Here is a 24,477-nt window from a genome sequence, read left to right on the forward strand (position 1 = left end):
CTAATTCCTCTATAGTTGACACATCAACAGGATGTTGAGGTTCCAATCATTAGCCATGTATTACCCTAGCCAAATTGTACTAATCAGCTGGTGCAATCATCTGACCACTGGTTTGAATAGTTCGGCTGGTAAACCATCGGCACCTGCTGCTTTATTATTCTTGAACAGACCTCAACTTGGCTAGGTGGTATACACTCATAATCGTCATCTCTTATTGGTTCTGGTACCTTCTTTACCGCCACTATTTGATACCAGAATCTTTTCAGAATGCTCCTTCCGGATCTTCAACACGCTATCACCAGGTTTCCATCTTCATCTTTACAGGAGGATGTGCCTGCACCAAAGCCTTCGGTTTGGTGTTTTACTCGTTGGTAAAATTTCCGGACTTCATGCTGACTCCTGTAAATCACGATTTGCTCACGCTCACGTTTTTTTTTTTTTTTTTTTTTTTGTTCTTCCTTCTTTTTTCTGAAAACACGTTTTTCCTTTCTCCTTTTCTCCCGATAATTCTCCATCACGTTACGTGTTGCTACTGTCTGCAGGGTTGCCCTATACGCTGCATTACGACACTACTGATCGTACCATGGGTTTCTTGGTGGTGGTTTTTGGTACTCAAGTGTTGCTTTTGCTGCTGTTTGTAGTGAGTGGGCAATTCTTTGCCATTTTGCTTCTATATTATTATCGGGACAAGAAGTGCTTTCGTCAAGCAGGTGGGTAAGTTGAGCGGAGCAGGCCTCGGCTACCTGTTGTGTTTGCAGCTTTTCGACGTCGAGTTTCCGTGTTTTGTTAGATCGCACCTTTGCTGCAACATTAATACGGATGCGAACCTTGGCTGCTACAATGTAGTGGTCCGAATCGATGTTCGCTCCTCAGATCGATCTAACGTCTAATACACTGAATGAATGCCTTCCGTCTATCACAACATGATCAATTTGATTTCTCGTTGCTTGATCGGGAGAAATCCAGGTGGCCTTGTGTTTATCGAGATGCTTGAATCTGGTGCTGCTAACTACCATGTTTTTGCTGCGGCGAAATCAATCAACCTCATGCCGTTGTCGGATGTTTCTTCATGAAGGCTGAATTTTCCGACGGTGGGGCCAAAGATATGTTCACTTCCGATTTATGCATTAAAATCTCCTAACAGAATTTTAATGTTATGACCAGGGCAGCGATCATATGCTGTTTCTAGGGGCTCATAGAATATGCCATTGGTCTGTTCATCTTTATCTTCGGTCGGAGCATGGGCGCAAATGAGACTGATGTAGAAGACTTCGCTTTTATACGGATTACAGCAATTCGCTCATCTACTAGAGTAAATCTGGAGACGAGGTATTTTATTCACCTGTTAACCATAAATCCGCAGCCAAATTCGTGTCTCGTTTCATGGCAGCTATAATACAGGGCGTAATCTTCTGATTTACTTACGCCAGTCCCTTTCCACCGCATTTCTGTAAGGCAATAATATCGGCTTTGTACTTCTTGAGTACATCCGCGAAGGCGAAAACTGCGCCTGTTCTGTACAAGGTGCGCACATTCCAAGTACAGATTCACAGATCGTGGTCTTTTATACGTTGGGGGGGTCGTCAACGTTAGGGGGTTTGGTTTTCTTTTTCTTTGCTTTTCCCCCCATTTTTTATTTGTTGTTATGGGTGAACTCGCGGCACATATTAGCTCACTATTTCAACGGGTGATGAAAATAGCTACCACAGGTGACGCCGTGGGGAGGTCAGTGTCCAATTGAGATAAAAGAGGGATCCAGATAAGACTGGACTTCGCCATGTTAAAGCCAATCAGAGCCGTTGCTTGGTATCTATCACCCCTTACGCCACCCTTACCCATAACAGAAAACCGTATTATTCTTGTAAATCCACAAATTTTGATGAGGTCATAATTGTAGCTTGTCGTCCTTTGACCGAGCAGGAGCTCGGTCAACGCACACAAAGCTGAATCGGTCAAATGATGATGCTCGGAACTCTAACTCCTAGGACAAAACGTAGCTTAACAACATAGTACTGTAGCTTAAAAAACGGGTCCAATAATTAAATAATAAACAGTAGAAAATATATTTACCAAACACACAAAACTTTCACAAAAATATTTTTAAATGTGTATCTGTTACATACGATCCGCCAAACTAAATATGCTCATCACAAAAAGCAGTCCCACTCAATAAATTCCCCCGCTTATTTATTTGCATATGAAATTTACTTTTTTACCGTTTTAAGCGAAAGGCGTTCGATTTTTTATTGCTGTTGTTGTTGCTGATGGTGGTGCTTGGTATAATCAATTTTCGGTTGTTGTTTTTTTTTTTTTGGCCATTTCATTTTTGCTTTTGTTACGCCTTCATAAAGAATTTCAATTCAATTTTTTGTGGTTGGCGTTTTCAGGTAAATATTTTGTTTTATTGCAAAAAAAAAAACAGAATTCAAGTCAGAATCACCATGGACTTTATTCAATTTGCAGTGCATCATTTGTTTTTGATTCATTTGATTTTATTTTTATTTATTTATTTTTTGTTGTTCGCATTATGAATTGATTTGTATTCATTTCTTGATTAATTATGGGATAATGTCCAGCTACATGGATATGAAATATATAAATAATTAAGATGCCACAATGTAGGCGGTTTATTAATTTGAAATCTGTGTGTGTATGAGTGCTTTTGTTTGAAACGCAAAATGTTTGACTGCATTCGTAATTGTTGTATGGTTGTTTAATAAAGAATAAAATGTATTTTTGTTTTTAAATTAAGTTGCATTTTTTATTAAATATCTATCTGTCATGCAAAAAGGGCATTGGAATTCTTGAACGCCCTCATCAACCGATGAGTTGAAGCGATAATTGGCATGTTCACAATTACCGGTTTAACATCTCTGTTCGAAACAGGTACCAAATATAGAGGTCATTTGCATAGAATAACATTTTTTATTGTTGTGTACCATATTTATAACTCGGTTTGTAGAGCATTTAATTTATTTATTTCTATTGCATTGCAATGTTTATTTCAACCAGATGTTAACTGAAATTCAAGTTGATTTGTCTTAGAGCTAAACTTGTCGAAAACGATAATATTAAAACGTGTAGTTAAACATGGTTAATGAAATAATAAATAGGATTGTTGCTCTCGTATGTCTATAATAATTTATTTAAACTCTGATATAATCTTGGGATGAGGCTATACCAGACTGATGAATGGTATGAAGTCTCAACGAATATGAGATGATGGCTCAAAAAATATTCTTCAAAAATCCACGCATTTAACTGTGATGATGGCTAAAAAAATATTCTTCAAAAATCCACGCATTTAACTGTGATGATGGCTAAAAAAATATTCTTCAAAAATCCACGCATTTAACTGTGATGATGGCTAAAAAAATATTCTTCAAAAATCCACGCATTTAACTGTGATGATGGCTAAAAAAATATTCTTCAAAAATCCACGCATTTAACTGTGATGATGGCTAAAAAAATATTCTTCAAAAATCCACGCCTATAACTGTGATGATGGCTCAAAAAATATTCTTCAAAAATCCACGCCTATTACTGTGATGATGGCTCAAAAAATATTCTTCAAAAATCCACGCCTATTACTGTGATGATGGCTCAAAAAATATTCTTAAAAAATCCACGCCTATTACTGTGATGATGGCTCAAAAAATATTCTTAAAAAATCCACGCCTGATACTGTGATGATGGCTCAAAAAATATTCTTAAAAAAATCCACGCCTATTACTGTGATGATGTCTCAAAAAAATATTCTATAAATATTCACGCCTATAATTCTGCTTTTGGCTCAAAAAATATTCTTTAAAAATCCACGCCTATAATTCTGCTTTTGGCTCAAAAAATATTTTTTAAAAATCCACTCCTACAATTCTGCTTTTGGCTCAAAAAATATTCTTTAAAAATCCACGCCTATAATTCTGATATTGAATGTGATGGTGGCTCAAAAAATATTATTTAAAAATCTACGCCTATAATTCTGATAAAAAATGTGATGATGGCTCAAAAATTATTCTTAAAAATCCACACCTATAATTCTGCTATTGGCTTAAAAAATATTCTTAAAAAATCCACGACTATAATTCTGATATTGGCTCAAAAATATTTTTAAAAAAATCCACGCCTATAATTCTGCTATTAGCTCAAACAAATGGCTAAGTAACAACTAAGTAACACATTCAAAGCACAATCAATACCATTTAACAGTAAACCCTTCACATGCCATTGACCCCACTCTAATGTCCACAGTATTCACCACACTGAATGTAATAAACAATAAATTTCAATGTCACCAACATTTGATTTATGTTTTATAATTCATTCTTAGCATTAACACGCAACAACAATAACACACAAATGGCAGTAGAACAACTACAACAGCAGCAGCATGTACATCAACTATCATTGTTGCTACTGTTGTTCAAAATGAATTAATGTTCCGACGTCATGAACTACAAAAAACAACTACTTAGTGTTGTGGTAGTTCAGTTAATTAAATAATGAAACATTAACATTAAATTAAATTGTAATTAAACTGAACTAAAATGAAGACAAATGCAATTATTCTATGCTTTGATTTTTTCGACGTTCTGGTTTTTTTTTCAAGTTTACTGAATACCACAAATTCACTTCCTTATGAAAAAATCACGAACATAGAATGCTTGGATGATTTTCAAATAGATTTAATTTTTTTGGTGAATATAAAACTTCTATAAATTCTTTGAAAATCCACGCCTATATTGAGGATGATTTCTCGTAAAATATTCTTTAAAAATCCACGCCTATATTGAGGATGATTTCTCGTAAATATATTCTTCAAAAATCCACGCCTATATTGAGGATGATTTCTCGTAAAATATTCTTTAAAAATCCACGCCTATATTGAGGATGATTTCTCGTAAAATATTCTTTAAAAATCCACGCCTATATTGAGGATGATTTCTCGTAAAATATTCTTTAAAAATCTACGCCTATATTGAGGATGATTTCTCGTAAAATATTCTTTAAAAATTCACGCCTATATTGAAGATGATTTCTCGTAAAATATTCTTTAAAAATCCACGCCTATATTTGGGATGATTTTTCCTAAAATATTCTTTAAAAATCCACGCCTATATTGAGGATGATTTCTCGTAAAATATTCTTTAAAAATCCACGCCTATATTGAGGATGATTTCTCGTAAAATATTCTTTAAAAATCCACGCCTATATTTGGGATGATTTCTCGTAAAATATTCTTTAAAAATCCACGCCTATATTTGGGATGATTTCTCCTGAAATATTCTTTAAAAATCCACGCCTATATTTGGGATGATTTCTCCTGAAATATTCTTTAAAAATCCACGCCTATATTTGGGATGATTTTTCCTAAAATATTCTTTAAAAATCCACGAATATTTTTGGGATGATTTCTCCTAAAATATTTTGTAAAAATCCACGCCCATATTTGGGATGATTTCTCCTAAAATATTTTGTAAAAAACCACGCCCATATTTGGGTGATTTCTCGTAAAACATTCTTTAAAAGCCCACGCCTATATTGAGGATTATTTCTCCTAAAATATTCTTTAAAAATCCACGCCTATATTTAGGATGATTTCTCGTAAAATATTCTTTATAAATATATTGGATTTCTCGTAAAAATATAAAATCCACTTTAAAAATCCACGCCTATATTGAGCATGATTTCTCGTAAAATATTCTTTAAAAATCCACGCCTATATTGAGGATGATTTCTCGTAAAATATTCTTTAAAAATTCACGCCTATATTGAAGATGGTAAAATATTCTTTAAAAATCCACGCCTATATTGAGGATGTCTCTATTCTTTAAAAAACGCCTATATTTTTTTAAAATTTCTTTAAAAATCTACGCCTATATTGAGGATGATTTCTCGTAAAATATTCTTTAAAAATCGACGCCTTAAATTGGGAAGGTTTCTCTAAAAATATTATTTAAAAATCCACGCTTTGAATTGGGATGGCTTCTCTAAAAATATTCTTTAAATATCCACGCGTGGTACTCTGATGGTCTCTCTAAATTTTTTTATAAAATCGTTGATCCACCAAATCTCATTTTTTACCTCAAATAACCTCCATAATCTTCCAGTGTTGTTAATTGCTTCCCAATTCCCCACATACACATGTATAGTTTGTGTTTTATTGAATTCTTTCATTATCCAAATATGCACTTCAATTAACCTCACAAATATTTCAGACATGATGGGAATAACGCCATGGGTGTTGGTTGTATATCCAAAATAGCCATAGTCATGACAGTATTCCCGTTTGCTTGCCAGCCAGCTATTTTCAAATGAAATTTGGCTAATTATTTTTCACCGGTATTACGCAAAAATATTTGTTCCCAGATTAATCAAACATTAAATGAACAGAACATCCACACACACATACACATTCAAACACATAGGTTAAGAATTTTATATCACGTAATTTCTTTCACAATAATGGGTCTTCAACTAATAATCACTGTCTTCTTCTTTTCTAAGTTGTTTGTTTCTTTTTTCATTCCTTTTGTTTTGTTTTTGCTCTTGGCCTATCTTCTTCTGAAAATTCCCATAAACATTCTTAAACAAATTGTCGGCATTACTTTAAAGTCCACGACATCCCAATGTTTGTATTGCTTAAATTCTATCCGCAAACCCGGCTACATGCCATCCTCCTCCTTCTTCTCCAGCTTGATCACTCTAATGGCTCGATGATAGAACGATAGATGATGGAGCTGACATGAAGTGCAAAAAGTGCATTAAATCTGTCAATAAATGAGAAGACAACAACAAGAACAACAAAAAAAAAAACGACCAAAAAAGAACAAAATGCTCGGAGACAAAAAACAAACAAAACTTTTCGTTTTTTGCCACCAGTAAGTAGCTGTACTTGTCATTGACCAGGCCTGGGAACAAATTCACATCATCAACATATTATCTGGCCAAGTTTATTTATTGATGACTTGCCACCACCAACCAACATTACCATCACCGCCAAAGTAGCCAAGATGTGGAAGTGCTAGTCGCGGTCAAATGATGGCCATGGTAATGAAGATAATAATGATGATAATCGGATGATCAGTAGACCAGTAAACCACACTTAGGACCATCATTACTACTGTTGCTGGCAAAGGCGGTTTTATAATCAACGTTAATCGTTTGCTTACCTCGGAGACAGGCATGGATTTTACGACTAACTTGGCATTTCTATGCTTAGATGCATCCCGAGAGGGAGAGGGAAGCGACAGGCCCTCAAGGGTTTCTTCAACATTTTAAAATCTTGGTTTTTTTTATAGATCGTAAAAAATGAGATGATTATTTTTATTTAAATATCTACCGTACATTCCAATTACTTGAATGCAGGCCCAACAGCTATAGCTATAAAATGACAATAAAACAGTAATTAAAATTATAACAGGTTCGAAGACTAGGACCCAACATCAGATTTGTTCGTTATTTTAGTTTGGACTATCAGATTACTAAGCGCAGATTATTAAAGAATATTTTTAGAGAAATCAGCCCAAATATAGGCCTGGATTTTAAAGAATATTTTTAAAGAAATCATCCAAAAAATTGGCGTGAATTTTTAAAGAATATTTTTAAGGAAACAATCCCAAATATAGGCGTGGATTTTTAAAGAATATTTTAGGAGAAATCATCCCAAATATAGGCGTGGATTTTTAAAGAATATTTTAGGAGAAATCATCCCAAATATAGGCGTGGATTTTTAAAGAATATTTTAGGAGAAATCATCCCAAATATAGGCGTGGATTTTCAAAGAATATTTTTAGGAAAACCATCCCAAATATAGGCATGGATTTTTAAAGAATATTTTTAAGGGAAACCATCCCAAATATAGGCGTGGATTTTTAAAGAATATTTTTAGGGAAACCATCCCAAATATAGGCGTGGATTTTTAAAGAATATTTTTAGGGAAAACATCCCAAATATAGGCGTGGATTTTTAAACAATATTTTTAGGGAAACCATCCCAAATATAGGCGTGGATTTTTAAAGAATATTTTAGGAGAAATCATTTCAAATATAGGCGTGGATTTTTAAAGAATATTTTAGGAGAAATCATTTCAAATATAGGCGTGGATTTTTAAAGAATATTTTAGGAGAAATCATTTCAAATATAGGCGTGGATTTTTAAAGAATATTTTTGGAGAAATCATTTCAAATATATTCGTGGATTTTTAAAGAATTTTTTAGGAGAAATCGTTTGAAATATGGGCGTGGATTTTTAAAGAATATTCTAAAGAAACCATTTCAAATATAGGCGTGGATTTTTAAAGAATATTTTAGGAGAAATCATTTCAAATATAGGCGTGGATTTTTAAAGAATATTTTAGGAGGTCATTTCAAATATAGGCGTGGATTTTTAAAGAATATTTTAGGAGAAATCATTCCAAATATAGGCGTGGATTTTTAAAGAATATTTTAGGAGAAATCATTTCAAATATAGGCGTGGATTTTTAAAGAATATTTAAGGAGAAATCATTTCAAATATAGGCGTGGATTTTTAAAGAATATGTTTAGAGACATTATTCCAAAAAAATTATACGCTGCACAAAGTACTTTTTTATAAATTCTTTTCACTGTAGATGTTTGCTTCTTAAGTCTTTTGTTTACTATCCAGAAATACATGACAATTCCAAACCTTTTACCGTTATTTTATTAAAGCCACTGTCATTCCGATCTAAAGCCAATTTAACATCACAATAATAATATATAAAAACATAGTCTAAATTTTGAGTGAAATAATACGAAAAGCTTCTTAGGAATCCATTGAAAACAATCATTACCCAGCATTGGAAGACTACCAAAAGACTTTGCAAAAAAGCAATAGATTAATTAAAAAAATGTTTGTCTCTAAATTAATTTGTCAATTGTGGTCGACAACATCTATAATTCCCTACAAGAAACCGTTAAATAAGTTTATTAAACCAAAGAAAATGTTGGCAAATCATTTTGTTATTTAAAAGTCTGGACGGCAAATAAAGCAGTTCAAAGAGAGGTGTAAAAATTGTTGTGATATCAAATTAAAGCCGCTTAAAATTGTTTTAGATGGAAAAGGAAACAACAAATTTTAAAATCATTGGACAAATCACAACACCACCATTGGCATTAATACCTTGTACTTCAGTTGGCCACCCCTGTCTAGTGGCACAGCTTAAATATTCCCGCCAATAATTGTGTTTTTTTTGGTGGGACTGTCAAAAAAGCATTTCCTCTTTGAGGGATTAATTTAAATAATTTTAAGTTTTTTATAAGGAAAAAAGCATATTCAATATTTCCATAAAGTTTTTTACAGAGTGGAGGGAAGAAGAGGGGAGGGAAGAAAAACTTCAAATTTCATTGAATTGAAATATATTCAAAATTTATGACAATTTTATGTGAGATTCTTTAATGATTGGTGGTACTATGTGGTAGGTGGTGGTGGTTAGGTAGTGCAGTAGGTTTTTTTGTTTGTATCCAATGACGATGATGGGGCGACAGGTTGCCATCATCATATCCAGCCCCCAGAGGGGGGAACGCATACATTAATATCCGTTAGTTTTTTTATTTATTCACCTTTTTAATAATTACCAACAAATATCACGTGTGAGTATATCCGCTGTGGATGATGAATTTTGGTTGATTTCTCAGTGGCTGATACGAGAGTGTATGTATGTGTGTGTTTGTTGGATTTTATTATTGTGATTTTGTTTAAAACTACAAAATGATTGAATGGAATACCTGACTGACTGCGCGACTGATGTGTGAAGTTGACTGATGACGACGCTACACACTATGATGATGACGCTGTACATACACATTCATACATCAATACGCATACGGCCAGACTAAGCTTAACTATTATCATTATTATGTTAATATTGAAATTCACATCCTCAGGTGGAAGTTGATTGTTATTGTTGTTGTTTGTGTCGTTGTTGTTATTAATTCAATGGAACTAAGAACGACACATTGCTATATGTAATGCTACTGTTAACATATGGGGAATATTAATAAGCATCATCGTCGATATTGCATAAATTAATAAACCACAAAGAAACGAAATAATTAAAATAAGAATATGAGCATGTCGTCACAAAAAAGGCAATAGAACATTGAAATGTTTCGGAGAGAGCATTAACCTACTTATTTGATTTGAATATTTATATCTAAAAAATAGTATTAGAACAATATAGTCAATTACAGTGAAATCTATTGAAATCATAATCTGTATGCATTAAATCGGAAGTGGCTATTAAATTGATTTTACTGGGAGATATTCTTTTTATCGGATCTTAAAAAAACTGTCATTCAAAGAATCGAGGTTTATTTCCTACTATAAAAATAACAACACAATATATATAAACACGTGCCTAACCCCGAATGAGAAATTCTTAGAAGATGATGTTCTACTGACTTAGAAAACAATATTGAAAAAATCTGTAAAAATAATTTGTTAGTTTCACTGTGGTTCATATAACCATAGTATCGGAGAACATACATATCTCCCTAATAAAAGCGAACACTATATTCAAATACCGAATGGGAACCTCAGCTTTCCCATTACATAAAATTGTTGACATAAAATTGCTAGGTTACATATGTAGAATATACCCAAAGTGGTGAAAGGTATCATATATTCGTCCAAGTCCGACTTAACTAGTTTCCTTACTGGTTTCTATTGTGTTGTGTATACATTGTTGGTCAAGTTTCCAAATTCTAAAAAAAAACAGATACGACAGCAAATTTGCTGGATTCATTTATTCGCTATATATGAATTTCTTCAGAGAGTCATTCATATTCACCACAAATGAATGTTCAAAATTGTGTGCAAGATTGTATCTGAACCAATAAAAAATCCTAAGTGCCAAATCACAAAGCTGAGGGGATACATTCTATTTGTGTAAACCGATTTATAGCAAGTTTGATATACGATATTCTGTATGCCACACTTTTTAAAATTTATTCTCAATCAGACACCCGTTCCATATATATATATATATATATATATATGTATATAGGGTCTTTGGTACACTTTAAATCGGACTAAAATATATATGGGAGCTATATCTAATTCTGAACCGATTATCTCGAAACTTAACACACACCATTCTAGACTTAACTAAGTGAACTATGCCGAATTAACATAAAATCGGACGAAAATATTTATAGGAGCTATATCAAAATCTGAACCGATTTTTGCGAAACTTATCACACATCGTTCTAGACTTAATTCAGTTCGCTGTGCCAAATTTCGTGCAAATCGAAAGGTATATAGGGACTTTCGTACATCATTCTCTTTAAATCGGACGAGCTACATCTAAATCTGAACCGATTTTCAGGAAAATTAACACACATCATTCTAGACCTAATTCTGTACACTATGCCAAATTTTGTGCAAATCGAAAGATATATAGGGACTTTGGTGCACCATTTGCATAAAATTGGACGAAACTATATACGGGTATTTAGGAAACTTTAGGCTCAAATTTCGTGAAAATCGAAAGACGTATAGGGACTTTTGTGCACAATTTACATTAAATCGTACGAAACTATATATGGGAGCTATATTTAAATCTTGACCGATTATCACGAAACTTGGCAGACATTATTCTAGGCTCAATTTAGTACGTTATAGCTGTGTTCCCAAACCTGCAATATAGTACTATATTGTACTAGTTTTGCAATTTTTGCTAGAAAAGCGTTTCCTTACACCGAAAAGTAGGAAAAATTGAAGTTAAATTTAAGAGAGTTAAAAATAAATTGGCGTTCTCTTTTCCTATTTTCTGCAAGACCAATTTGGCCTAGCACGAAATCCTAAATGTAATAAATTATGAATTTGACATTTGATTGCCAGAGATATACAGTCCGAAATAAAGCATATGAAAGTTAGCGCTTCAACAAAAGGGACACACGCACACACATTTGCTTGAAAAAACAAAAAAAAAAAACAAATAAGAAATTTAAAAATTGACAAAAAGATTTTTTTCTCTTTTGGAGGATAGCGAAGATGAATGGCTGGCAGAAGATTCAAATATCTGGGGCTTAAGTCAAGTTTAGGGGCTCCACTTGGATCGCTTTGACATTTTTACAGTAAATAGTCCTCTGTGTACTGATTACTGTGATATATATTTTATGGGGAGAAATGCATACTTTCCGAGATATGGGCCTTGAAAGTTCGGAGGGTATGTTGTTTTAATCAGCAGTATCATTTTAAATGTTATGGTTTGTGCTATATAACTAGATGAAGAATATATTGCGTAGCCATGTATTGCCTTGGTGGCAATAGAAAAGGGTTGTTTTAAACAAAATATGTTCCGAAATGTCAAGGCCAATATCTCGGGAAGTATGCATTTCCCCACATGAAATGTATTCACTGTAATCAGCACAAGGAGGGCTACTTACGGTAATCATTTCAAAATGATCCGAGTGGGGCCCCTAAACTTGACTTGTTCCATATCTTTTTGTTCTAGTTCGCTAAAACATTCTAATCATTATGGGAGCGTCCAGCCATATAAGACTTTCCGGGCTTGGAGTCGTCGGAAACTCCACATCCATATATCCCATAATGTTTTCCTCTAAATTATACAAATAAAAAAATAAACAATAAATATTAATATTATCAAAATCATGCAATGGACGCCGTTTAACTTTTTGTTTTTGTTTTTTGTGTGCATTAGGTTTCTGTAGTCTTTTTTTTGTCCTTAACAAATGAAATTTTTGATTTTGACGTTTCTTCATGTTTTAACTATTTTTCGTTCCTTTACTTTTTGCGCAAATCTTGTATGTGAGAGTAATTTTTGATAGTTCGCTCTTTTACTAGCTTTACTATCAAAAAGTACGGGAACGAACCTTATGTCAAATTTCGTGCAAATGGAAAGGTATACTGGGACTTTGGTACGCCATTTACCGTATATCGGACGAAAATATATATGGGAGCTATATCTACATCTGAACGGATATTTACCAATTTCAATAGGGTTCGTCCTTAGGCCAAATAAGTGACCTATGACAAATTTCATCAAATTCGGATCATAAATGCGATCTGTACTTTGACAGACATGGACAGACATACAGCTTGAAGAAGGTTTCTTTCATAACTAATTTTAAGCTCCGCTCATACGAGAGTTTTATACACGCAGACATAGGCAGTAATGTCTATCTGGTACGAAAGTAGTTGCCCCATTCCGTATATCATGCAAAAAAATTCCGTTATGTAGTGTTCGAAAGAGGAAATTGTTGATGTACCCCTTCTAATACCTGCCCTACAAAGGGTCATATTTTGAAATAATGCGAACGAAGTATTCGACTTGAAGTGAACTCTGTCAAACTTTTTGAAATCTGTTAATGTTATTTAGTTATATTAACTTTCCCATTAAGTGTCAACATTTTTGAAAATTTCTAAATATAATACGAATCTTATTGGGCATCCGATTAGACAGAAAATAAATTTTTTACCAAATCTAGATCATATTCGAAGATTCTGCCTATCGATCCTCTCCTTCTAATAATTTCTCATCTTTAAATATTTTAAATCTAAATCCATTTTGAATTTGAAAATAATTGCACACGTTTCATAGCCCATGTACTCATGTGCCTAATAGGACTAATAAATTTCAAGAATAGTTTAAAAGTTAACCATATAACTTTATATATGTAAGTCAAATTGGCTCACCCTAAGAGGCCATAACATGCTCGTCGTGGCTAACATCTCATGCAACAACTCAACTGGCCAACAATATCATGCAATTTGACACTTTTGGGCTTTTTAATTGAGCTATACGAAATTTCGAGTTTATGCAGATAAACCTTCAACTCTGGGGCACTAAAAAGCCAACATTGGTCGGGCGGTATAGTACGGTACTCTCGGTAGAGTACGGTACTATCGGTACTGTTCGTTCGGGTAATGTGATATACAATTTTTCTGTTTGCTGGTAAATAGCGCTATTTTCTAGCTTGTAAATTATTTAAAGTCTTAGCTTTAAAAAAAATAAAAATTTGATGATCAAGTTTCCGTTATATTTTAAATGCTCTTAGTTTATGAGAACATCTGCTGTACCAAATTACCCGATGTGGTCAAATATTATCTCACAAGAATCAATGCAAAAGATGTAGTGTTTCACACAACGTTGAAAAATTTATAATAATTTTTTTTTTTTTTTTTATTTATCTGAATTTAATATTTTTTATAAAATTGTAATTATCGGAAGTCAATTCGTATGAAATAAAAGTATTAAAAATTCTTAATTTAAAATTATCTTCCATTTGGTGTGTCGGTATTTTATTGATGTTTAATTTTTCCAGTAGGTTTCCCGGAGATTGCAACACAGTTCTACTATTAATATAAATTAAAGCATACACACTAAAGATTTACGCTCTAGATTTGTGGTAATTAACGTGGAATCAATTGTTTAATGCGTATACTCAGTGGGTGGGTGCACAATAATGGAGCAAGAAATTAGAAAATAATATAAAAAAATAAATGATACGAAACTCGGTGGCATAACAAATTATTAAATTAATCTTAAATTTCTGATGATTCTACTTGAGTTAATTTAAAAGAAAATTATTGATTAAAAATTACAGGTGAATTTAAAATCAAAGATCTGAAAATGTTCTTGGTAAATTAAATTAAATTTTCAATTCCATTACCTTAACTTCTGTTCTGCATTTAATATAACATCCAACTCATGGGATGAGTTGCTAAAAATTAAAAAAATGCATTGATTTTTATTTCTGTCTGCCAAAATCCTCTTAACATATATATTTGCATCTCAGCTCAAATTATCTGCGGAATTAATGATTTTCGAAATGCTTGCCTCATTCAATATCTAACTAACGTTTTTATGTTCATAGCCCCGTTCAGTTAATTTCAGTTAACATTTTTTTTATGAACAACGAAAAATGCCCGACTGTCAGTCAGCCAGCGTTGTTTTTATGGCCTTGGCCTTGACCACGGTTGTTGGCCATACCAAAACCAAACAAAAAAAAATGAACTAAACTAACAAATGGCCACGAATCTTTATGCACGATACCAACTACCAACACTGTGCCCCGTCGTACTAAAAACATTACTACTAACCGAACAGTTTTTCGCTGTTATGTTTGCATTTGTAAGTTGGTGTTTTTTTTCTTCTCATTTCAACTTTAACACGCACAAAAATTTTACTTTTTTCGGTTTTGGTTGGAATTAGTGTACTCGTAGCCGCAACGAAATGGAAGAAAATCGTAACTTTATGCTTCAGATTTTATTTTTTTAAATCACTAAATTGATATTAAATTTAATTGCTGAATTTTTATGAGCATTTCTGTGGGGAAGTTAAATTTAAACTATTAATTGATTTTGATTGAAGGATTAAAGATTAGTGTAAATAATCTGCTTAGAAAAAATTATGCAATCACTTCAGAGGATTCTATCTTGGAATTGCATAGACACATTGATAATTTTCCAGGGGTATTGTAGATGTATTAAGTAATAATTAGACAGACGGCTTATCCCTGTTATAACCTGCATAGTTAGTCTTGAACTTAATACAATATAGGACCATCGGGATGACCTACAATGCTCAACTAGCACCTTGGTGTTCTAAATGTTCATAAAATATTTTCGAAAACACCTTATTAAAAAAAATACCATTTTGGATGGTTAAAGTACAACGCTTTCTGATATGTGTACCTACAGTTTTGATTATTACCCGCAGAGTTAATTAAGACATTAATTTAAATAGAATATAAAATTGGTTCTCCCGAAAACTTCCAATTAAAAAAGAACTTTCTTTACACTTAAAATGTAGGTACTTAATGGCTAATAAAACTTACACCTGTGCTGCACCTGAAATAAAAAAAAACGATTCATTACTATAATTTCAAACGCTTGAAGGTATAATAAAAATAAAAAAAAAAACAACCATGTTCTTAAATTACCAGCACATGCCAGAGAAGCAAAAAAACTTGAACTAAAAATGTAATACCTTAGCATAGAAAACAATGACACGTGTCATTCTCACCACTCATAAGAATTCTTATAAATTTATTAGATTAAACCCGTAAGGAAAGTAGTAAAGTCGGTCTGGGCCGACTATATGATACCCTTCCTTCACCACTTTATGTATATTGTACATATGTATCCTAACAATTTTATGTCAATGTTCCCTCGAAGGGACATACACCTTTCTGCATGCTAAATTTAGTTTCAATCGGGCAGATTTAGAATCGTTTGCGTACAATGGGACAAATTTATGGAAATCGATTTATAGCAAACTTGATACACGCTACTCAGTATATAGCACTGTTAAAAATATAGCCTCAATCAGACACCCGTTCGAAATATGTATGATACGTTGTGCAAAATTTCGTGTCAATCCGATAAACATTAGGAGTTTGGTGCACCATTTACCTAAAATCGGACGAAAATATATACGTGGGACCTATATCTAAATCTGAACCGATATTATCGAAACTTAACACACCTCATTCTAGACTCAATTCAGTACGCTAAGCCAAATCTGGTAGAAATAGAAAGATATATAGGAATTTTGGTGCAACATTTACATTAAATCGGACGAAAATATATATGTGAGCTATATCAAAATCTGAACCGATTTTCAGGTTCATCATTATTCTAGACTTAATTTAGTACGCCATGTCAAATTTCGTGAAAATCGAATGATATATAGGGACTTTGGTGAGCCATTTACCTTAAATCGGACGAAAATATATATATGAATTATATCTAAATCTCAACCGATTTTCCCGAAACTTGGCACACATCACTCTAGACTTAATTCCGTACGTTGTGCCAAATTTCGTGTAAATCGAATGATATATAGGGACTTTGGTGAGCCATTTACCTTAAATCGGACGAAAATATATATGGGAGCTATATCTAAATCCGAACCGATTTTCCCGAAACTTACCTCTTATCATTCTAGACTTAATTCAGTACGCTGTGCCAAATTTCGTGTAAATCGAAAGATATATAGGAACTTTCGTGCACCATATTCATTAAATCGGACGAAAATATTCATGAGAGCTATATCTAAATCTGAACCGATTTTCTCGAAACTTAACATACATCATTCTAGACTCAATTCAGTAAGCTATACCAAATTTCGTGCAAATAAAAAGATATATAGGGATTTAGTGCACAATTTACATAAAATCGGACGAAAAAATATGTGGCAGCTGTATCTAAATCTGAACCGATTTTCACCAATTTCAATAGGGTTCGTCCCTGGGCCAAATAAGTAATTTGTGCCAAATTTCATCCAAATCGGATTATAAATGCGGCCTGTACTTTGTTTACAATTTACCATATACAGACGCCTATTTGTATGGGATAATTTCTCTAAAAATATTCTTTAAAAATCCACGCCTATTTGTATGGGATAATTTCTCTAAAAATATTCTTTAAAAATCCACGCCTATTTGTATGGGATAATTTCTCTAAAAATATTCTTTAAAAATCCACGCCTATTTGTATGGGATAATTTCTCTAAAAATATTCTTTAAAAAATCCACGCCTACGGCTTTGATAGGGTCTCTAAAAATATTCTTTAAAAAATCCACGCCTATAGCCTGTGTTCGATCTCTAAAAATATTCTTTAAAAAATCCACGCCTATAGCCTGTGTTCGATCTCTAAAAATATTCTTTAAAAAATCCACGCCTATAGCCTGTGTTCGATCTCTAAAAATATTCTTTAAAAATCCACGCCTATTTGTATGGGATAATTTCTCTAAAAATATTCTTTAAAAATCCACGCCTATTTGTATGGGATAATTTCTCTAAAAATATTCTTTAAAAATCCACGCCTATTTGTATGGGATAATTTCTCTAAAAATATTCTTTAAAAATCCACGCCTATTTGTATGGGATAATTTCTCTAAAAATATTCTTTAAAAATCCACGCCTATTTGTATGGGATAATTTCTCTAAAAATATTCTTTAAAAATCCACGCCTATTTGTATGGGATAATTTCTCTAAAAATATTCTTTAAAAATCCACGCCTATTTGTATGGGATAATTTCTCTAAAAATATTCTTTAAAAATCCACGCCTATTTGTATGGGATAATTTCTCTAAAAATATTCTTTAAAAATCCAGGCCTATCTTGGCAATATTGTCTCTAAAAATATTCTTTAAAAATTTACGGTTTTAATTGGGATGGTTTCTCTAAAACCTTTTGAACAAACCTCATATTTTCATTAAAACTTTGCTGACTCGAAAAAAAACGACAGCATTTCCCCTATTTCACCTAAACGCTTTAAATAAAAATGTCAATTTCTTAACCTTTGTCTAGCCATGCCAAAAATATATTTTTTAACTCAATTTCTTTTCAAACAACAGTACACAAATCAATCGTGAAATTTATGTTTTTCAATAGATGACAAATTGCATACAAATATATCTAAGTGTGTATATTACCATAAATATGTTTTTGACTTCGTTTTTGTGTTGTTTTTTTTCAAATAATTTTTCGAAATTAGTTTGAATGTGCTAACACACAACCATCCACTAATTATAGGTATTTAATACGTAACGGCACTCGTCGAACTAATGTTGCCACATATTTAATGAACTGCAAAAAAACTAAAACAGAAATGAAAGAATAACAACAACAATAAATATTTTAAACATAATCCATCAATATTGAATAAATGAATGAAACAAAGAAAACGAAATGACCAAAGAAACGAAAGGTAAAAGGTTAATATAATTTCTTCAGAGTGTGAGAGACAGATGACATGCAGTGTTCGCAAAAAAACGGTACACTATCGTAGTGTACCGTACCAGGAACACAAACACTAAAAAAAATTTAGCGTTTGTGTTCCGGTACACAAACATTAAAAAATATTTAGTGTTACTGTTCCGGAGCACAACGAAATTCGTAGTGTACCGCTGTCGGAGCACTAAAAATCGTAGTGTACCGCGGTCGGAGCACTAAAAATCGTAGTGTACCGCGGTCGGAGCACTAAAAATCGTAGTGTACCACTGGCCGGAACACTTAAAATCGTAGTGTTCCATTTGTCGGAACACAAAAAGATGTATTTGTTATATTTTATTTTTTTATGAATAAAATTTATATTTTTTTGTTTTCCTATAGATATAATAAATATAAAACTTTTTTAATTTTTTATATATTTTATTAAAAATTAGTAATATTTTATTAGCATCAACCGTTTAACATAATAAATATTTTATAACTAAAAAAGGTCGTCTAGTGAAAATTCAGATGCCATCAGATGCCAACTCGCAACTGAAAATTCCATAATCGATTGTGCTGATCGGAAAAATGTATTGCATAAGACTACCTGTGCAAAAATCATAAAAAGGAAGAATATTCCAATAATGGATATGTATATGAAATTCGTTGTTGATATGGTACCTGTGTGTGGTTTTGTAATATTTATCCCAAAATCATAAAAATATGTTTTCCATATCCGCGTAATTTGTACACTTCTTTTAATGAATAAACAGGTAATTATTATGTTGATTGTGTGACAATCACCAAATTTTGAATATTTTTGCTAAAATTTCCTAAAAATATGAATCATAGATGGATGCAGGTATAATTGTTTTAAGAAATAATGTTTTCGTTCTAACATTTTACAAGGAGATCTCCCAATATTATGGGAAAAATCATGTTCGTTGTGTAAATCAATGAACATTTTATCCAAAGCTGAATAATTTTGTCACAAAAACTGGCCAAAATACCTATTTCTGATAGACATTTTCACTTTTGTAATTGCAAATAAAGTTATATTCAGTTTTATTTTTTATTATTTTATCTCATTTTACCTACAAAAAAAACAGACGTGTATGGTACACTATCAGTACAGTTCAAGTAAGTGGAACGCTACGATTTTTATTGTTCCGACCAGTGGAACACTAAGATTTTTAGTGTTCCGACCAGTGGAACACAATGATTTTTAGTGTACCACTGCCGGTACACTACGATTTTTAGTGTACCGCTGTCGGTACACTACGATTTTTTAGTGTACCGCAGCAGGTACGCTAAGATTTTCGTTGTGCTCCGGAACAGTAACGCTAAAAATATTTTTAGTGTTTGTGTACCGGTACAGTACGTTATTTTAGTGTACCTATCCACCTTGGTACGGTACAGAACACTATGGAACGGTACCATAATGTTTATTTTCGAACGCTGATGACATGAAACGAAATGAGAAAATTTTGAATTATCAAATAAAAAAAGAAATATATAGTTATCTGAAACTAATTTTTGAAAATTCGCCAATGTTAGGTAATCGTTAAACGGACTAATTAAGTCGATGTCAATCATTAGTCGAACATGCTATGCCATGCAGTGTTGCCAAAACTTTGTTGAGGAAAAATGCTATATTTTGTTGAAAAAAATGCTAGAAAGTGCTAAAAAATTTAAAAAAGTGCTAAAAATTTCTAGAACAAAATTTTTAATATTAAACAATGAATTTTGCACATACGTTGGTACTACTCCTATGAGATTTGATATTGGAAATGGAATATATCGGTCGTTTTAAGGTACACCATCCCCCAATATTTGTTTTTCAATCTTTTAGGCACATTTTCATATTAAATTGCTGTATATTTTTATATTGTGTTCTACCTGGATATATAGTCTTCTTACTAGAACTTATCAATATTGGTCCACTTTTAAGGGTAGCCCTCATCAATAGAATTGGTTTTAATTTGATTGTTTAAATTTTGTTAAGTAAAAAATCTCCTTATCAAAAATTATTAATATGGGTCCATATTTAGGGGTAGCCCCTAGAGAGCGGTACCCTCCCCATTATTCGACATTTTGAGGACGTCGAACACGCAACCGAATTGACTAAATTTTTTCTATTTTTTGTTTTGATGGTGTTTGAAATCTACCTACTAAAATATAAATACTAATAATGTCCAAATTTGCGTACAAATATGAAGATAATAGTATGAAGACAATTATCAATTTTCGTCCCATTTGCGTACTTTTTTATTTCTTCCAAACGTAGTTCAAATTTGAAGATGGTTAATATCAGTCCACTACCTCTGGAACCTCCACACATGGGATAGGTCTAAATGCGGATATAGTTCATTATCAAACCTTACGATCTAATTTTTTATCTCGCTTTCCTCAGCAGGTGAAATGATTACAATGGAGTCTCAGAACCAAATTCATAACGCGGAACAAATCAGATTACTATTTTAATATAAAAAAGGGGGTTATATGGGGACTACCCCAAAAATGGGGGCGTATATTAATCAGTTTTCATAGAATTTTACGCTGATCAAGAATATATACTTTATAGGGTCAGAAATGATTATTTCGATGAGTTACAAACGGAAAAACAAAATTAATATACCATCTATACTATAGTGGAGGGTATAAAAATATGTTTGCCGGAGTCTTTCTATTTTGGTCCTTATTCTGGCACAATTCCAATATAAAGGGGTACGCACGCCTTTTCGGTAATCTAAAGTGGTTATAACTTGGCATTCGGGATTCCCGCTGAATAAAATACTTGTTTTCAGAAAGTTCCAATATAATTCATGTTCATTATTTTTACATCGCTCTCATAAAATGTACAACTTAATTTGGGTTTTCATTTTCCCAAATAAACAATCTACCAACAGACAATGTCATAGTCACCACATGAAGTACCCGACCATTGGAAAATCAAATTCATCGCGTGAAACATAGCGAAAATTCAATGCGTCAATATGAAATCGAAAAACGGGATTTTTTGGATTGAAACCAAAATTTCGTAAAAAATCCTAAGGAGTTAAAAAATGCTAAAAAAAGTGCTAGGTGCTAGATCAATTTTTTTGATGCTAAACGAGTTCAAAAAGTGCTAAATCTAGCACTAAAAGTGCTAAATTGGCAACACTGATGCCATGTGACCGACCAATTGCGGCTGTGGTTGTTTATTGCTTTACAAATGGTTGCAAATTTCTTTCTTGCGGTCAATTTATTTTCTTCCACGAAAAAATAATGATTTGAAAGAGTTGTTGAAATATTTACGCCGAAATACTCAACGAAGACAACTTATATTTTTTAGCATTCACAAGAAGGCGGAAATTCATTGGGCACCTAAAAACTAACCGAACCAATTAATTATTGTTATTAGAATTGGTCTGGATCTATATAGGATATAGTTTAGGATGTACTTATTTTCATAAGATATCTGCGAACATTTTATGAAGGGAAAATGATTTTTGTATGAGCCCCTCAATACACACAACGATTACCTCCCTAAAACGCTCGAATGTTCATAGTTCTTAAAATCTCTTGAGGGGAGTAAAGCCATTGAAATTCCAAAAAATGTAATAAATTACACCGCAACGGAAAGAAAATTGACTCAAAAGAGCTATAGAGTTGCTTCGCTTGGCCGAAAGTGGTGAACTGCCGAATTTTGTTTTCTCCGATGTGAAAACATTCATTGTCCAGCAGTTTGTAAACAAACAAAATGATCGTGTTAACTTGCCAAAGAGGTCAGCTGAAAATATGCACCTTCGGTTGACCACCAGAACTAAAGCGCCGGCTATAATGATGGTGTGGGTCGCTCGTATTAATCGACCGTGGTATCAGGATATAAGCTGAATATTATCGCGAAAATATTCTAGAGGGTGTATTGAAACCCTGGCCGCCTACCTTGGACATTCCAAAAGGACTCAGCACGCGCGACCCAAGAATGGTTACAAAATGAGGTTCCTTGCTTCATTTCCAGCTCACAATGCCCACCAAAATCTCCGGATACCTACCTTGGACCGCCTACCTTGGACATTCCAAAATGACTCAGCACGAGCGACCCAAGAAGAATGGTTACAAAATGAGGTTCCTTGCTTCATTATCAGCGCACAATGGCCACCAAAATCTCCGGATACCAATCCGTTGGACTATTGTGTCTGGAGTACTTTGGAAAGCAAGGTTGGCACTAAAAAAAAAATACCAAAGTGTCGATCAACTCAAGCAAGCGCTTCAATGGGAATGGGCCAAAATACCGCAGAGCAACATTCGGACAGCGTGTGATGGTTTCATGGGCCGTTTGAAGGCCAATTTGTGCCAAAGGTGACCAATTCGAACAAATTTAAACTTATTGTAAAATTTGATGCCATTTCCGACATTTTTTGCATCCATTCAATAAAATTTATAAAAAATTAAAATTATGGCGTTTGAGTGTGTTGCAGTTTTTTTATATCACCCTGTATATGCAGAAGATTGTCAATATAGTCCTCATATTAAAGTACTGCTCTATCTTCTTTATTTTGAAGGGTTTCGGCGCATTCTCTGGGTTCTTGTGGAGTAGGATGTATTTATGGTGACAATTTTTTACATAGGTATAAGTTTGGGTATATCCCCCATATATGTTTCTACCATATTTGCGTACTTTTAAAGTTTAGAACATTTTCTGGTCGCAGTGGCTGTAATTTAAAAATATAATTGCCGACATTTTTCGGCAAATATGTAGGTCCATCTTTTGATATAACCCCATTATAAAGTTGGACGCGACCCTTTTTCAGCACTCCGAAGTGAATAAAAAAACTAGCTCCTATACGAAGTTTCGCTTAATTTGGATTTTGATTTTACCAAATAACAACCTACTGGCAGGAAATGCCAGTCGGGCCATTTGTTGAGAAAATTTTAGTGCGAAAATTTAGCAGTTTTGGAACAATAGACGTAAAATTCTTAAATCGGTTAAACTACATGTGATCTTGTGTTCTCTTCACAATAATACGTCACTTCGATTGAAAACCAGTAAGGAAAGTAGTAAAGTAGGACAGGGCCGACTATATGATACCCTTCACCACTATGGGTATATTCTACATATGTATACTAAAAGACGTCGATTTTCGAAGGAACATTGACATGAAATCGAACGAACTTAAATATGTGATGTTTATCTATAAGTGAACCGACTAACATCAATCCATACAAATGCCTGTCTGCAAACTATGCTAAATTTCATTTCATTGGTGCTCCATTAACATAAAATCGGACGAAAATATATATGGAAGCTATATCGAAATCTAAATCGACTTCAACGAAACTTAATATTCTTAAACATATGCACAAAGACATAATACCCTGTACTACAGTGTGGCGAAGGGTATAATCATCAACATAGCGACCATGGACTGTACTGTTATATGGAAGCTACACCAAACGTGGACTGATATTTATACCCTTCACCACACTGTGGTACAGGGTATTATGTCTTTGTGCATATGTTTGTAACAGGCAAAAGGAAACGAGATTGACCCATAGTTCCTTTTGAGAATATGCATAGAATCACTTTCTGAGTCGATTTATGCATGTCCGTCCGTCTGTTGGTGTTAAATTGTAAACAAAGTACAGGTCGCATTTATAATCCGATTTGGATGAAATTTGGCACAACTGACTTGTTTGGCCCAAGGGCGAACCCGATTGAAATTGGGAACAATCGGTTCAGATTTAGATATAGCTCCCATACATATTTTCGTCCGATTTAAGGT

At 33.2% G+C, this 24,477-nt stretch overlaps 1 long non-coding RNA gene across 1 annotated transcript; it reads right to left on the reverse strand.

The window, feature by feature from the left end:
- Positions 1-22,285: 22,285 nt before the first annotated feature.
- Positions 22,286-22,938, reverse strand: LOC133327790 (uncharacterized). Its single transcript, XR_009754271.1, has 3 exons — positions 22,870-22,938; positions 22,637-22,742; positions 22,286-22,547 (listed from the first exon to the last, which is right to left on the reverse strand). It is a non-coding gene; the product is annotated as an uncharacterized LOC133327790 (long non-coding RNA).
- Between the last annotated feature and the right edge of the window lie 1,539 nt (positions 22,939-24,477).

The sequence above is a fragment of the Musca vetustissima genome, unplaced genomic scaffold, assembly GCF_032173495.1.
Source record: "Musca vetustissima isolate MV318-11 ecotype Yass unplaced genomic scaffold, APGP_CSIRO_Mvet_v1 utg20579, whole genome shotgun sequence".
NCBI classification, from domain to species: domain Eukaryota; kingdom Metazoa; phylum Arthropoda; class Insecta; order Diptera; family Muscidae; genus Musca; species Musca vetustissima.